This window comes from Bufo bufo, chromosome 2 (assembly GCF_905171765.1).
Source record: "Bufo bufo chromosome 2, aBufBuf1.1, whole genome shotgun sequence".
Classification (NCBI taxonomy): Eukaryota; Metazoa; Chordata; class Amphibia; order Anura; family Bufonidae; genus Bufo; species Bufo bufo.
Genome location: NC_053390.1, coordinates 532,823,382 through 532,838,375, shown reverse-complemented (window position 1 = coordinate 532,838,375; position 14,994 = coordinate 532,823,382).

Below are 14,994 nucleotides of genomic sequence, written 5' to 3'. Positions count from 1 at the left end.
TGCACCCCAACAGATAAGTTGTTTGTTCCCGTACAATTTTGTCTCCAGCTGTTGGGTGAGTGTCACGATTCTGCCTTTTGTGGACATCCGGGTGTTGAGGGCACTAAGGATCTGGTTTCTAGCTCTTATTGGTGGCCCACTCTGTCCAGGGATGTCAAGTCCTACGTGTCAGCCTGTGAGGTTTGTGCCAGGTCTAAGACACCTAGGACTAGCCCTGCTGGTAACCTACGACCCCTACCCATTCCCAGTAGACCCTGGTCCCATATCTCGATGGACTTTATAACTGATCTACCGCCAGCGGAGGGTAAGACTGTGGTTTGGGTAGTGGTCGATAGGTTTAGCAAGATGGTTCATTTCATTCCCCTGTCTAAACATCCGAATGCTAAAACCCTGGCTTCTATTTTTGTGAGAGAGATTGTTCGTTTACATGGCATCCCGGAAAATATTGTTTCGGACAGGGGTGTGCAGTTTGTGTCCAAATTCTGGAGGGCCTTCTGTCAAAGATGTAAAATTTCGTTGTCTTTTTCTTCCGCCTACTATCCTGAGAGTAATGGGCAGACTGAACGCCTTAATCAGTCTGTGGAACAATTCCTGAGGTTGTATGTTGCTGATGACCAGCAATTATGGGTCAAATTCCTTCCGTTGGCTGAATTTGCTTTGAATAACCGTGTCAATTCTTCTGCTGGGGTCTCCCCTTTCTTTTGTAACCATGGTTTTCATCCCCGTTTTCATTCTGGGTCGTCCGTCTCCTCCTCTAACCCTGAAGCTGATAAACTCTCCTCCGAACTGTGCACAGTTTGGGCCCGGGTTCAATCGAACCTAGAAAAGGCTCAAAGTTCTCAAATACTCAAGGCCGATGGGAGACGTTCAAGGGGGGTGAACTTTCAGGTTGGGGATAAAGTATGGTTGTCCTCCAAGAATCTATCTCTCAAGGTAGCTTCTAGAAAATTTGCTCCTCGTTTTATTGGACCATATAAGATCACGGAGGTGATTAACCCGGTATCATTTAGGTTGGAGCTGCCCGAAGTCATTACACATTCATAATGTGTTCCATAAATCTCTACTTAAAAAATATTTTGAACCGGTAGTACCATCGAAAGCCTCGCCTCCGCCGGTTCTTGTTAATGATGCTGTCGAGTATGTCGTGTCTAAAATAGTGGATGTCAGGAAGGTGCGTAACTCCTTGCAGTACTTGATTCACTGGAAGGGGTATGGACTTGAAGAGAGATCTTGGGTACCTGCCAGGGAGGTTCATGCTCCTAGACTTGTTCGTAAATTTCATTTAGAACACCCTGAAAAGCCATCGCCTGAAGTCTTGGGTCCGGTGGCCCCTCGTAAAAGGGGGGGTACTGTAACGGGGTTCCGAAGGTGCACTCGGTCCCCCATTGCCCGCAGAACTGTTGCTTAGCTTTGGGAATGAGGATCTGTGTTTGACCTCATTCCCAGGGCGGCTTTACTGCTGGGTGGCTCCCTGCTCCTAAGTCTGCCTTGAGCGCCGAGCTGATCACTCGGTGCTCAACTGGTTGGTCTGTCGGTCATGTGACGCTGGCCACGTCACATGACCCTCACTCCCCACTATAAATACAGGCAGCCTGCTAGCCACAGGTTGCCTGTTAATTTCTAGGTTCCTGGCTATTTGTTGGACTACTGAATACTCACCTGATTCCGTTCCCTGACGATCCTTTTGCCTGCTCCTCCTGTACTGCGCATCCGTCCTGGTATTGTGACCTCGACTCCCAAATAACTACTCTCTTAGGACTCCACTTGTACTTCTCTACTCTCCTGGTATTTGACCCCGGCTTCTCCTGACCATTCTTTGCTTAACCCTTTGCACTGCGTAGCTCTCTTGGTTCTGACCCGGTCCGTTCATGTTCCGTATTTTGTCTTGTCTGTCTTCCCTGCACGTATCCTAAGTTAGGGATTGTCGTCCAGTTCTCCCCTGTCATCAGGACTCGTGAGGCAAGTAGGCAGGGCCAGGGGTGAGGGTGGAGCGCAGTGGTCACTATACTTCCCCCTGTGTGTGTGTGTGGACGTGACCGTTACAGCCCATTTATATATTTGTATAGGTTAATCATGTCCCCCCTTAGATGTCTCCTCTCAAGACTAAATAAATTCAATTCTTTTAATCTTTCTTCATAACTAAGACCCTCCAGGCCCCTTATCAGTTTAGTCGCTCTCCTCTGTATTTTTACCAACTGTAGTGCATCCTTTGCGCTTCACAGACATTAGCATTCAACTGTCCCCAATGGGGCTCACAGTCCCTATTAGTATGTGTTTGGAGTGTGGGGGGAAACTAGGAAGAACATACAAACTCCATGCAGATGTTGTCCTTGGTCAGATTTGAACCTAGGACCCCAGCACTCCAAGGCACCAGTGCTAACCACTGAGCCACCGTGCTGCCAACATTGAACCTCATTTGCCAATCACTCAGAGTGTTCAAGTCAGCTTGTAGTATATGGAAATCTTCCATAGAGTGTACAGTTCTACATAGCTTAGTATCACCTGCAAAAATAGAAATGGTTCAGATCTCTTTATGTGTTATAAGAAGAACATATTTGCTAATATATTTTTTATAAGGGTTGTCCAATGTACAATGAGACTTAGCTGTAATAATTTGTTTTCTCAAATCTTGAAGAACCCTCTAGATGCATAACTAGGAGTTCAAAATGTCCTTCTGCAAAATATGGGACTAATACAAACCCAAACCAATACTTCAATATACATGTGAGATTTGTGGTGCCCTGGTGCAGATTTTACATGGGGACACAAAAACTACTAAAGTCCTCTTAAATTTTGTCTGTATTTTGTAGTAGTCTATTTGACTTTTCTCTGAGCTAGAACTCTTCTAAACTTTGAGAATGTAATTGCCGTTATGCTACGTTTGTGGATGCCAAACCAACAGGATATGTAGACAATTGAGAGTTACATAAAGTTTACAGATGAGCGAATTTCTCAAAAATTCGATTCGGCTGGTTCGCCAAATTTTTCCAAACAAATTCAGTTCGATCCAAATTTATTTGTGACGAATCGTGTTAAAAAAACTGCTATTTCCTGGCTGCGGGGAGCCTTTATAGTGGTGTAGAACAATGTGCCTTGCAGTAACACGCATAGACGGTCTACTGTGGTAGTGAAACAATACTGTGAGTCAGTATGACATGCAGGTGACAGGCGTCGCTCTTAGAATCACTGCATGCTTCACTTATTTGGGCAGCTACGGGGCCAAAACTGACCAAACAACTCAAGTGTGAATTCAGCCTTACAGGTCAATGTTAGCGTCAAGAAGAAGTGCATTCCTTTTACACTGTCGGCAGCTAATTCCACATAGATGTCTACAGAACCTGTTCTATTAAACGCTTATACAAGTAGACAGAGTTGAGAGGGTGTCAGCAGTAAGTTTGTGTTGACGTCACTGATTATTTTGCCCTTCCTCTCATCCGTCAAACAATAACCCCCATCAAACGGATCCTGTCTGTGGAGCATCTGCCTTAACTCGGTCAGCATTTGGTCAGTAGTCCATCAGTATCGCTAAAGCCAAAAAATACAGGAGTGGATCCAAAACAGAGATGACACGTGAATGGAATATTTGCATGTCTTATTTGTTTTGTACCCACTCCTGCTTTTGGCTACCAAATCATAAGCAAATTCTGATGCAAAATAGGGACCATGTCATGCAGGCCTTACAGACAGGATTTGTTGTGCGTCTCATTTTTCCTCATTTTTCCTTCCTTCTGACAGATCATAAGAAGGGTCACATAAATGATAATGTCAGCCAGGCCGAAAGGCAAAATAGTGGCCCAGTCCTGAAGTGGGGAGGGTGGGAACAGCATGAGAAGTCCACAGAGTGGCCCTATGACATAGTGGTGAGGTGGAAGCAGCATGAGTATACCACAGAGTGGCCTAATGACAGAGTCTGGAGGTGGCAGCAGCATCAGAAGGAGGCCACAGAGTGGTACAATGACAGTGTGGAGGCGGCAGCAGCAGCATCAGGAGGCCACAGAGTGGCACAAAGACAGTGTGGAGGTGGCGGCAGCATCAGGAGGAGGCCACAGAGTGGCACAATGACAGAACATGGAGGTGGCGGCGGCAGCAGCATCAGGAGGAGGCCACAGAGCGGTATAATGACAGTGTGGAGGTGGAAGCAGCAGCATCAGGAGGCCACAAAGTGGCAAGGTGACATAGTGTTGAGATAGCAGCAGCATCAGGAGACCACAGAGTGGCAAGGTGACAGTGTGGAGGTGGCAGCAGCATCAGAAGACCACAGAGTGGCAAGGTGACAGTGTGGAGGTGGCAGCAGCATCAGGAGACCACAGAGTGACAAGGTGACATAGTGTGGAGGTGGAAGCAGCATCAGGAGACCACAAAGTGACCTGTTGACAGAGTGGGGAGGTGGGTGGCAATACCAGTACCAGCTGTAGATGGTGGGTGTAAGAAGGAGTACTTGGCATCAGATGTGTGGCATCAGGCGGGTGGAAGCATCAGAATAGTAGCTGAGGCAGGTAGCCAGAAGATGGTCTCTTTTGTCAAAGTGTTGGTGTGGCACCATGGTTGATCTAGTCTGATGCATCAGGCATTGGTGGGTGGAAATCCTGGCTGATCCACGCTTGATTCATCTTCACAAAGGTCAGTCTCTTTACATTTTGGGTGGACAGGCAAGTTCTTCTTGGAGTAACTATGGCCCCCGCCGCACTAAACACCTGCTCTGATGCCACACTACTGGCCGGGCAGAACAACTTTTCCAGGGCAAACTCTGCTACTTGCATCCACAAGTCAAGTTTGGCTGCCCAGTAGTCCAGCGGATCTTCAATGTGGGGGGCAGGCTGCTGTCCAAGTATGCCACCACCTGCTGGTTCAGGTCCTGCTCCAGGACTAGCTGCTGCTGCTGGTGAATAGTTTCTTTACTAGGCGGGTGAAGAAAACCACTCATCAGCTACTCTAGACTCAACTTGCTGCTGATGGAGCTGGAACTGCTCCTACCCCCCCCCCCCCCACCTTGGCACAGCAGCCATGGCAGAGGAACATGAGCGCAGAGGGTCCCCTGGTCAGAGCTGCGAGAGGATAGAAGATGGCGCAGATGGGCAGCGGCCAACTGACTACATAGGATGTCTCTATAATAGTTCAGTTTGTCCTCCTTCTCAGCTGGTGTAAAATTGGCCCCCTTTTTGGACTGGTAGCGAGGGTCCAACAAGGTGTAGAGCCAGAAGTCATATCTCTGTCGAATGCTGACAATTCGGCTGTCACTACGCAAGCAAATGAGCATGCATCGGGCCATTTGTGCAAGTGACTCTGAGGGTCTATCTGCCTCTATCTCCACTGAATACTGCCATGCTGTATCTGTGTCCTCTGCCTCATCTACCTCATTGCCCTGTAGCTCCTCTGGCTGCTCCTGCTCCTCCTCTCTTGTCACCTGTGTTGAAAAAACACCCATTTTGCTACACATTGCTTGTGCTCCAATGTCCTCGCCCTCCTTCAGTTCAGCCCCCACAGGGCTCATGTGGCCGTGAGATCTAGGCGCCACATCTCCAGTTCCCTTGACCAGACAGATTTACCAGCATCAGTTCCAGGACATGAAGCAGTGGAATGACATTGTTCATCACGTAGACCTGGCGACTGACAAATAACGTGGTCCTCCTCATAAGGCCTGAGCAAACAGCAGGTGTCATGCATGAGCTGCCACTGGCTGACATCAAAGTTACACAGGGGAGTACTTCTGTTCTCTTGAATCATCAAGAAATCGTTTATGGCCTTTCTATGTTCGTATAGTCGGTCAAACATATGGAGGGTGGAATTCCAATGGGTGGAAAAGTTGCATATCAGCTTATGTTGGGGGATGCCATTCTGCCTCTGCAGCTCAAAGATGTGCATGCAAAGTTTCCTGGACATTTTTTGGGTGTCTTACAGATGGGTGGAAGACTTCAGGAACCGCTTGACAACAAGATTGAATACGTGTGCCATGCAGGGCACATGGCTCAGCCCTCCTTGATGCAGCACTGACACAATGTTCTTCCAGTTGTCGGTCACCATGGTTCCGATTTTTTATTTTCGCAGAGAAAGCCAGGATTTGATTTCTTGATGAAGGACACGGAGCAGTTCCTCCCCTGTGTGACTCTGTTTGCCCAGGCAAACTATGTGCAGAACAGGGTGACACCGCCGTGCCCTGCACATGTGGTATGCTGGAGGGGCGCTGTGAATTGTCCCTGCAGTGGAGGCTTAGGACACGACGGAAAATGAGGAAGCAGAGACATTGTCTCAGGACCATGACGACTTGGGACTCTCCACCTCGACTCGACGCAAGCCATCAGTTCTCTGAAATGTGGCAGGGTCCACCACTTGGAAATGGAGGGACTGCAGCACCAGCAACTTGGCCAGAAGCACATTCAGCTTTTGCGCCATTGGATGAATGCACACATACTGTTGTCTCTTGCCAATCGCTTCTGTGATCGATTGCTGTTGGAATGACTGACGAGGAGTAGTAGTGGGAGGAGCAGGAGCATCAGGACCAGCAGATAATGAGAAGGACAGACAGCTCCCTTCGGCTGAGGTGGTGGAGCCTTCACTGCATGAAATTGGGTGCATGCCACTGGGTGATGCAGCGGTTGCTGCGGCAGGCTTGACCACCACATCGGAGCCACGGTTCTCTCAGGCCACTTTATGACGCTGCATATGTTGATGCAGGGCCATGGTGTCAACATTGGCATCCTGGCCACGCCTCACCTTCTGCCCACAGATTCTACAAATGGCCATGTTCACCTCCTCCGGCTGCTTTACAAAAAAACGCCACACCACCGAGTAGGTGATTTTACCCCCAACACTCTGCACTGACTTACTGCTACAGCCGCTGCTTCCGTGAACCCCTGCACCACTACTTTTTGGGCAGGTAGGCTCCTGCAAAGCAGGTGGTCTACCCTGGGCACGTTTGGCTCCCAACCTCCCACTGCTGCCACCCTGCTGACTCACGGCCACACTGGCGACTTGATGGCTCCGCCGCTGCCTCACAAGCAAGCTGCCACCCTCTTCTCCTGATGATGATGAAGCCCCTAATTCACCCAACTCCCAAGCTTTATCATCATCTAGTAGTGTCTGCATGTCACTGATGTCCGCCTCAATGATCTCTGGGTCAGGAGACTGACCGCTCGCAACACCACCTCCCACGCCACTCTCCTCATCACTGCTTGCCCGCCTAGTGGAGGAAGCGGCGGATGTCTCCTCCAGATCTTGGTTGGGAAGAGGCTGCTGACTGTCCTCTAATAGCTCATCCTCGCTTGCTGCATTCTCAAGTGCTGCATTTATAAGTGCATCTGAGATATTCAGGAGATACTCAGGAGGTAATCTGGAGGTGGATACAATCTAAAAAAGTAAGATTTGTTTGTTTAAAATCTTTCCCCTCTTTAAAATGGCAGACCTGGTTCTGTGCAAGAATTGTTGTGCTTTTATTTCAGGTTCCACTCTTCGGAGGTTTGGATGCTGTCTGATCTGTAGACAGCTCTCCGTAATGCAGCAGGAAATTGCATTTTTGAAATCTGAGATTTGTAAATTAACAGTTAAACAAACTCAGGCTGGGAATGTTGCAATGCCACTGCCACAGAGGCTCCCTAGAAATGAAAGATGGGTTACTGCAGGTTCTGGTAGACTGAGAGTTGTTTATAGAAGACATGTCCCACAGTCTGTGGCTCTCCATAATTCATTTGCAGCACTTTCACAGTGCAAGAGCAACATGGAGGATGGCTCAGGCACGGTGGGTGAGGAACAATCATCTCCCATGCCTAAAGTATGCAAGACTGCAGCCAAAGACAAAATAGAGAAGGTAAGGACTGATAGTAAGCAGCTGTTGGTGGGCGATTCTATCATAAGAGGTGTGAAGTCTGAGGAAAATGGTGTTGTGAGATGTCTCCCTGGTGCTACCGCTAGCAGGGATAGATGACGTATCTTTAATATTGTTAGGCAAGCAAAGCAGGAAAGGGAGGTGGATGTTATTGTCCATCTTAGGACAAATGATCTGGCTTGCAATGAGGTTTCAAAGGTGAAGGAAGCTTTTCACACACTTGGAAATTATATACAGGAGTTTGCATCAAGTTTCATTCTCTGCAGTTTTGCCTGTGCATAACCTTCAGCATGACAGGAAGATGCGCATTAAGGAATTCAATGTATGGCTTGGTGAATGGTGTCTGAACCAAGGGTTTGGCTTTGTGTCTCATGTTAGCTCTTGTTGGAATGGAAAAGAACTGTACAAGAAAGATGGTTTGCATCTTTCTCTTAAGGGAACTAATGTCCTCAGTGAACAATTCAAAGTATTTGCTAAGGAGCATTTAAACTAGGAAAGGGGGGCAAAAGAGATAATCCAGCAGTCTGACTGCCCCCGGGAACAATGCCAGAAGACGCCAGTAGCACATAGGTTAATAAATTACAAGCTCAGAGTCTTGTATACAAATGCTCGCAGTTTAGGGAATAAGATCAATGAACTTTGATTCGTTCATCTCTAATAAAGTTATATGGAAAAAATTGTAAAGTTTCTGTAGACTGTATTTATAATTAAATTACTATAAAATATATTCAAAAAAATGAAAGATACTAGTTGAATTCATACACTACTCATAAAACAAAAACATTGAGGTCTATTGTACAATTTAAGAATATATAATACAATATTGCATTATAGTGATACCAAGATCTTTAAAGGGATTTTCCCAAAATCAACATTTATCATTAGTGATGGACGAACATCAGCCGGAACGTTTCTTGAACACGCGTTCGCGATCAAATGTTCGCGGCAGGGCCCCATAAACTTTAATGGCAGGCGAACCTGAAAAACCTTCAGGTCATATTTGCAGCCACCAAATACTTACTAGAAGTGCACAAATAGTGCCACAATATGGACAGTGGGATCAATGGCACAAATTCCCACACAAAATATGTATTTTAATCAGGGGCCATTTTTATGCGTCTTAAAGGGAACCTGTCACCGTGATTTTGGGTATAGAGCTGAGGACATGGGTTGCTAGATGGCCACTAGCACATCCGCAATACCCAGTCCCCATAGCTCTGTGTGCTTTTATTGTGATTAAAAACAGATTTGATACATATGCAAATTAACCTGAGATGAGTCAGAGCTTGAAAATATGACTCTTCTCTGGTCACACAAGTAAGATATGACTCTTATGTTAATTTGCATATGTATCAAATAGTTTTTTTTACACAACAAAAGCACACAGCTATGGGGACTGGGTATTGCGGATGTGCTAGCGGCCATCTAGCAACCAATGTCCTCAGCTCTATACCCCAAATCCTGGTGACAGGCTCCCTTTAAAGGGAAACTCTCAAAATGTGCCCTGCTGGAGCCTAGAAATTTTTTATTTTAGGCCACGGGAGTATGGGCCTCAAAAATTAAGCATTCACCTGACAGAAAAGAACAAGTGATTATGTGGCTGGAGGTATATTAGACGGTCACTGAATAACAATTTTACCGTAGGCCAGTGGAGTACAGGCCCCAAAAATTATGCATTAACCTGACAGAAAAGAACAAGTGATTATGTGGCTGGAGGTATATTAGGCTGTCAGTGGATAACAATTTTACAGCAGGCCAGTGGAGTACAGGCCCCAAACATTAGGCATTCACCGGACAGAAAAGGCCTTTTATGCCGCTGTATATACATAAGACAAGGACCATTCTTTGTTCTGGGTGGTGGCGGATATGTGTGGGCTGGCATGAGGAAATTCAATTGCGCGTGGTCGTCACAGGTGTTGAATTCCTCCGAGATCCATGCCTCATTCATTTTTAGAAATGTGAGATAGTCCACACTGTCGTCAGCTAGGCAAGTACGCTTATCAGTCACGATCCCCGCCTGCTGCGCTGAACTTCCTTTCAGACAGGACACTCGACGAGGGGCAAGCCAAGAGTTCCATGGCAAATTGTGCCAGCTCTGGCCACAGGTCAAGCCTGCACACCCAGTAGTCCAGGGGTTCCTCTCTTCTCAGAGCGTCCAAATCGGCCTTTAACCAGATGTAGTCTGACATTTTTCGGTCTAGGCGTTCTCTGAGGCTGGATCCGGAGGGTGGCTCTCGATGGGTTGGCTGCAAGAATGATGTCATATCCGAAGTGACCAACACATCTTCAAACCGCCCTCTATTTGCAGGTGCGGTAGGATTGGTACCCGCACCTGTTTCGCTGTGGGTGGAAATTCCTCTGCCAGCGCCCACGAAAGCAGAATGCAGCATCTCTTGCAGCAAGGCTCATAAATGCTGCATTCTGACAGCCCTCTGTGATGCTGGTAACATGTCTGCCATTTTGTGTTTGTACCGAGGGTCTAAGTACGTTGCCACCCAGTACTGGTCCTTGCCCTTTATGCTTTTTATACGGCGGTCCCTCTTCAAACACTGCAGCATGAAGGCCCCCATTTGCACTTAATTTGAAGTGGTGGAGCGCCCTGGCTCCTGCTCATCGCCCAGGAGAATGTTGTCTTCAGTCTCCTCCCCCCAGCCACGGACAACACCAGGGATCACCGAAAAGTTTAAAGTCCCCATCAAAGCCTGCTCTTCTTGCTACTCCTCCTCCTCCACCTAGCCACCATCCTCCTCTGACTCCTCTTCAGACTCTGTGCTGACTTGTCTCAGATGGAGTAGCCCCCACTGGGAATTCATTCAGCATTGCGACTTCCTCATCTTCCAGCTCCTGCTCCTCGACGGCATTATCAATGACACGACGCAATGCATGCTCCAGAAAGAAGGCAGAAGGTACGATGTCACTGATGGTGCCCTGGCTGCGACTGACCAGTTTGGTGATCTCATCAAATGGCCGCAGCAGTCTGCATGTGTCGCACATGAGCAGCCACTGGCACGGTGAAAAGAAAGCAAGCTCCCCAGAACCTGTCCTGCTGCAGAGTTTGTACAGGTAGTCGTTAACGCCATGTTGATGCGGGAGCACACTATCAAGCATATACAAGATGGAGTTCCAGCACGTCGGGCTGTCACAAATCAGATGCCTGACGGGCAGGTGGTGTCGCCGCTGAACGTCAGCAAGGCTAGCCATGGCCGTGTAAGATCTTCCAAAATGGCCAGAGATTTTCCTGGCCTGCTGCAAGATGTCCTGGACCCCGGGGTATTTGGCAACGAATCGCTGCATGACTAAGTTCAGGACGTGTGCCATGCACGGCATGTGTCATTTTGCCCTGTTTCAGCACGCTCAGCAGATTGGCACCATTGTCGCACACCACTTTGCCAACTGTCAAATTGAGCGGGGTTAGCCACTGATCGGACTGTGACCGCAGAGCTGAAATCAGTGCAGGATCGTTGTGGCTCTTGGCTTTCAGGCACAGCAGCCGCAGCACAGCATGGCAACGTCTCACCTGGCAGGTCAAATTGGTTCTGGGGAGCTTGGAGGGTGCAGTGAAAGAGGCGATAGCAGTGGAAAAGGAGGAGTCAGCTGAGGAGGAGACGGAGGATGGAGTAGGAGGAGGGGAAGAAGAGGCAGGCCTGCATGCAATCCGTGGCGGCAACACCAAATCCACACGGGTGCCACGGGTTACATGCTTCACAGCTTTCAGAAGGTTCACCAAGTGGCCAGTAAAAGTTATGTACCTTCCCTGCCCGTGTTTGCTAGACCACGTGTCTGTGGTCAGATGTATCTTGGCACTGACACTGTGTGCCAGAGATATATTTAATTGCCGCTGAACGTGGCCATATAGCTCTGGGATGCCCTTTTGGGAGAAATTCCATTGCGGTGTGCCAATGGCCACAAATTTTCTAAAGGCCTCCGAGTCCACCAGTTTATATGGCAGTAATTGGCAGGCTAGCAGTTCTGACAAGCCAGCGGTCACCCGTTGGACAAGAGGGTTATCCGGCGTCATCAACTTTTTACGCTCGAACATTTGGGCCATGGAAGCCTGCCTTCTGCCAGATGAATGCGACAACAGCACGGTGGAAGGTGGAGTGGAGGACAAATGGGAGGAGAGAGGAGAAGAAGAAGAGGCAGGACATGGAGCGCCGGGAGTGTGGCTTTGTGGGTTCTGACAGTGTTGCTCCCACTGCGCTCAGTGATGGGAGGCAAGGTGCCTTCTTAAGTGAGTGCTGGGCTTACCGCGAATTATGCGTTGCCAGCACAGGCTGCAGATGGCAACACTATTGTCAGCAGCTGACACGTTAAAAAAAGCCCACACTGCGGATTCATGTGTCGGCGTCCTGGGAGCACAAGATGTGACTGTGCATGGTGGATGGCTCATTCCAGATACATTAGCAGTCTGCTTTTTGCCTCCTGTGCACTGTAAGTTCTGCCTGCTTCTCCTCCCTATCTGCTGCTCCGTCTCTCCCTCTGAACTCCCCTCCTCTTCCTCTCTTGTGGGCACCCACGTGACGTCCATCGACACGTCATCGTCACCTTCACCACCATTGACATTAGAGATCTCAGAGTAGGCAGCAACAACGGGGACCACCCTCCTTGGGCTGATCTGGGTACTTTCGTCAGACTGCTGGGTGGCGACCGTTGATACCTCCTCTTCCTGATCCGATGCCAAGAATGGCTGCACATCGGTAAGGTCTTGGAATGGATGGGAAAATATTTCCTCTGACTCGAACGGATGGGATATGGTGGTGGTGGTGGTGTCTTTAGGGGTGCACACAGCAGAGTGTGAAGAGAGGATGAGGAGGGTGCAGAAGCGAAAGGCTGTGAGTCACTCAACCAACTCTGGTGCGTCCTTTGACATAATCGCACGCACTTAGGCTCCGGCTTGGTGCACCTGCCCAACCCCTACAACCCCTGCGGAATGGCCTGCCTCTTACTCTGCCTATCATTTTCAAAATTAGTGATAAGCGGCAGGGGCAATATTCAAATTCGCGATATTTTGCGAATATTTGGGCGAATATTCGCCATATATATTCGCAAATTTGCAAATTCATGATCTCCAGGCATTATTTTCTTGATTGCGAAAATTTGCATAAAATTCGCCTAAAATGAACTGGTATTTTTTAAAAAATCTAATATTAGCGATTACGAATATATTTTGCGATATTCTAAATTTTCGCGAATTCTTGAAGTGCCGATATTCGCGATTAAAATTCGCAATTCGAATATTCGTGATCAACACTATTCAAAATGACCTTGTGACAAAAGTCCCTATAGAAGAGCAGTATTTGTGGATGAAGGTATATCACACCCCTGCCTCAATCATTTTTTTTTGGGGGGGCAACTGTTATATCACACCAGTAGAAATTATTTGTTCCAATAGCATTTGTAACTGTGTAGCTGCGGTAACACTGCAAAACCGCAAACAAATGCTGCACTATATAGAAAGTATATTATTGGTATATAACACCCCTTTTTTGGGGGGGCAAACTGGTACATCACACCAGTTGAAATTATTTTTTCCAATATTGTTTGTCACTCTGTGTAGCTGCGGTAACACAGCAATCCGCAAACAAATGCTGCACAACCCAAAATGCACTCTATAGAAAGTATATTATTGGTATATCACACCCCTGCTTCAATCCGTTTTTTTTGAGGGGACACTGGTGTATCACACCAGTTGAAATTATTTGTTCCGATAGCGTTTGTCACTCTGTTGCACAATACAAATGCACTATAATATACTTTCTATGTTAGAAAGTTTATTATAAGTATATACCACCCCTCAGTAAGTCACACCTATCGATAGCACACCTATACCAGTCCTTAAAAGGACTTTTGTGGCCCTATTAGCTAGCGTTTGGTGTCCCTAACAGTCTGTCCCTGCTCCACACAGCAACCTCTCCCTACACTGGCAAAAGACTGAATATAAAATGGTGGCCAGATCGGGTTTATTTATAAGGTAGGGGGTATGTCCATGTGCTGAAACATCTTAATGGGCTGTCCTGTACCACCTGATGGATGTGTCATGGGTCAAAGTTCTTCACAATGTAAAAGAATATGGCGCCGGCAGACATCACCATATGTTCGCCCGTTCGGCAAACCGCGAACGAGCAAAGTTCGCTGCGAAACGACAGCCGGGTGAACCGCAAGGCCATCTCTAGTAATAACACTTTTACTTATCCAGGCCATTCTGAGATTGTTTTCTCGTCACATATTGTATTTAATGACAGTGGTAAAATTGAGTCAAATAATTTCATTTTTATTTAAAAAAAATTCCAAATTAACCAAAAATTTGGAAAAATTTCCAAATTTAAATTTCTCTACTTTTATAATAGATAGTAATAACTCCAAAAATAGTTACTACTTTACATTCCCCATATGTCTACTTCATGTTTGGATAATTTTGTGAGTGCCATTTTATTTTTTGGGGACGTTAGAAGGCATAGAAGTTTAGAAGCAAATCTTTAAATTTTTCAGAAAGTTTCCAAAACCCACTTTTTAAGGACCAGTTCAGGTCTGAAGTCACTTTGTGAGGCTAACATAATAGAAACCACCCAAAACCACTTTTTTGGCAGATTTTCCATTTTAATCTTTTTTTTTTCCACTAACAAAGCAAGGGTTAACAGCCAAACAAAACTCAATATTTATTGCCCTGATTCTGTAGTTTACAGAAACAACCCATATGTGGTCGTAAACTGCTGTACGGGCACATGGCATTGCACAGAAGGAAAGAAACGCCATATGGTTTTTGGAAAGCAGATTTCACTGGGATAATTTTAAGCTGCCATATCACATTTGAAGATCCCCTGATGCACCCGTAGAGTAGAAACTCCAGTAAAGTGACCCCATTTTAGAAACTACACCCCTCAAGGTATTCAAAACTTATTTTACAAACTTTGTTAACCCTTTAGGTGTTCCACAAGAATTAATAGGAAATGGAGATGAAATTTCAGAATTTAACTTTTTTGGCAGATTTTCTATTTTAATCAATTTTTTTCCACTAACAAAGCAAGGGTTAACAGCCAAACAAAACTCAATATTTATTGCCCTGATTCTGTAGTTTACAGAAACATCCCATATGTAGTCGTAAACTGCTGTACGGGCACACGGTAGGGCGCAGAAGGAAAGGAACACCATATGGTTTTTTGAAGGTAGATTTCACT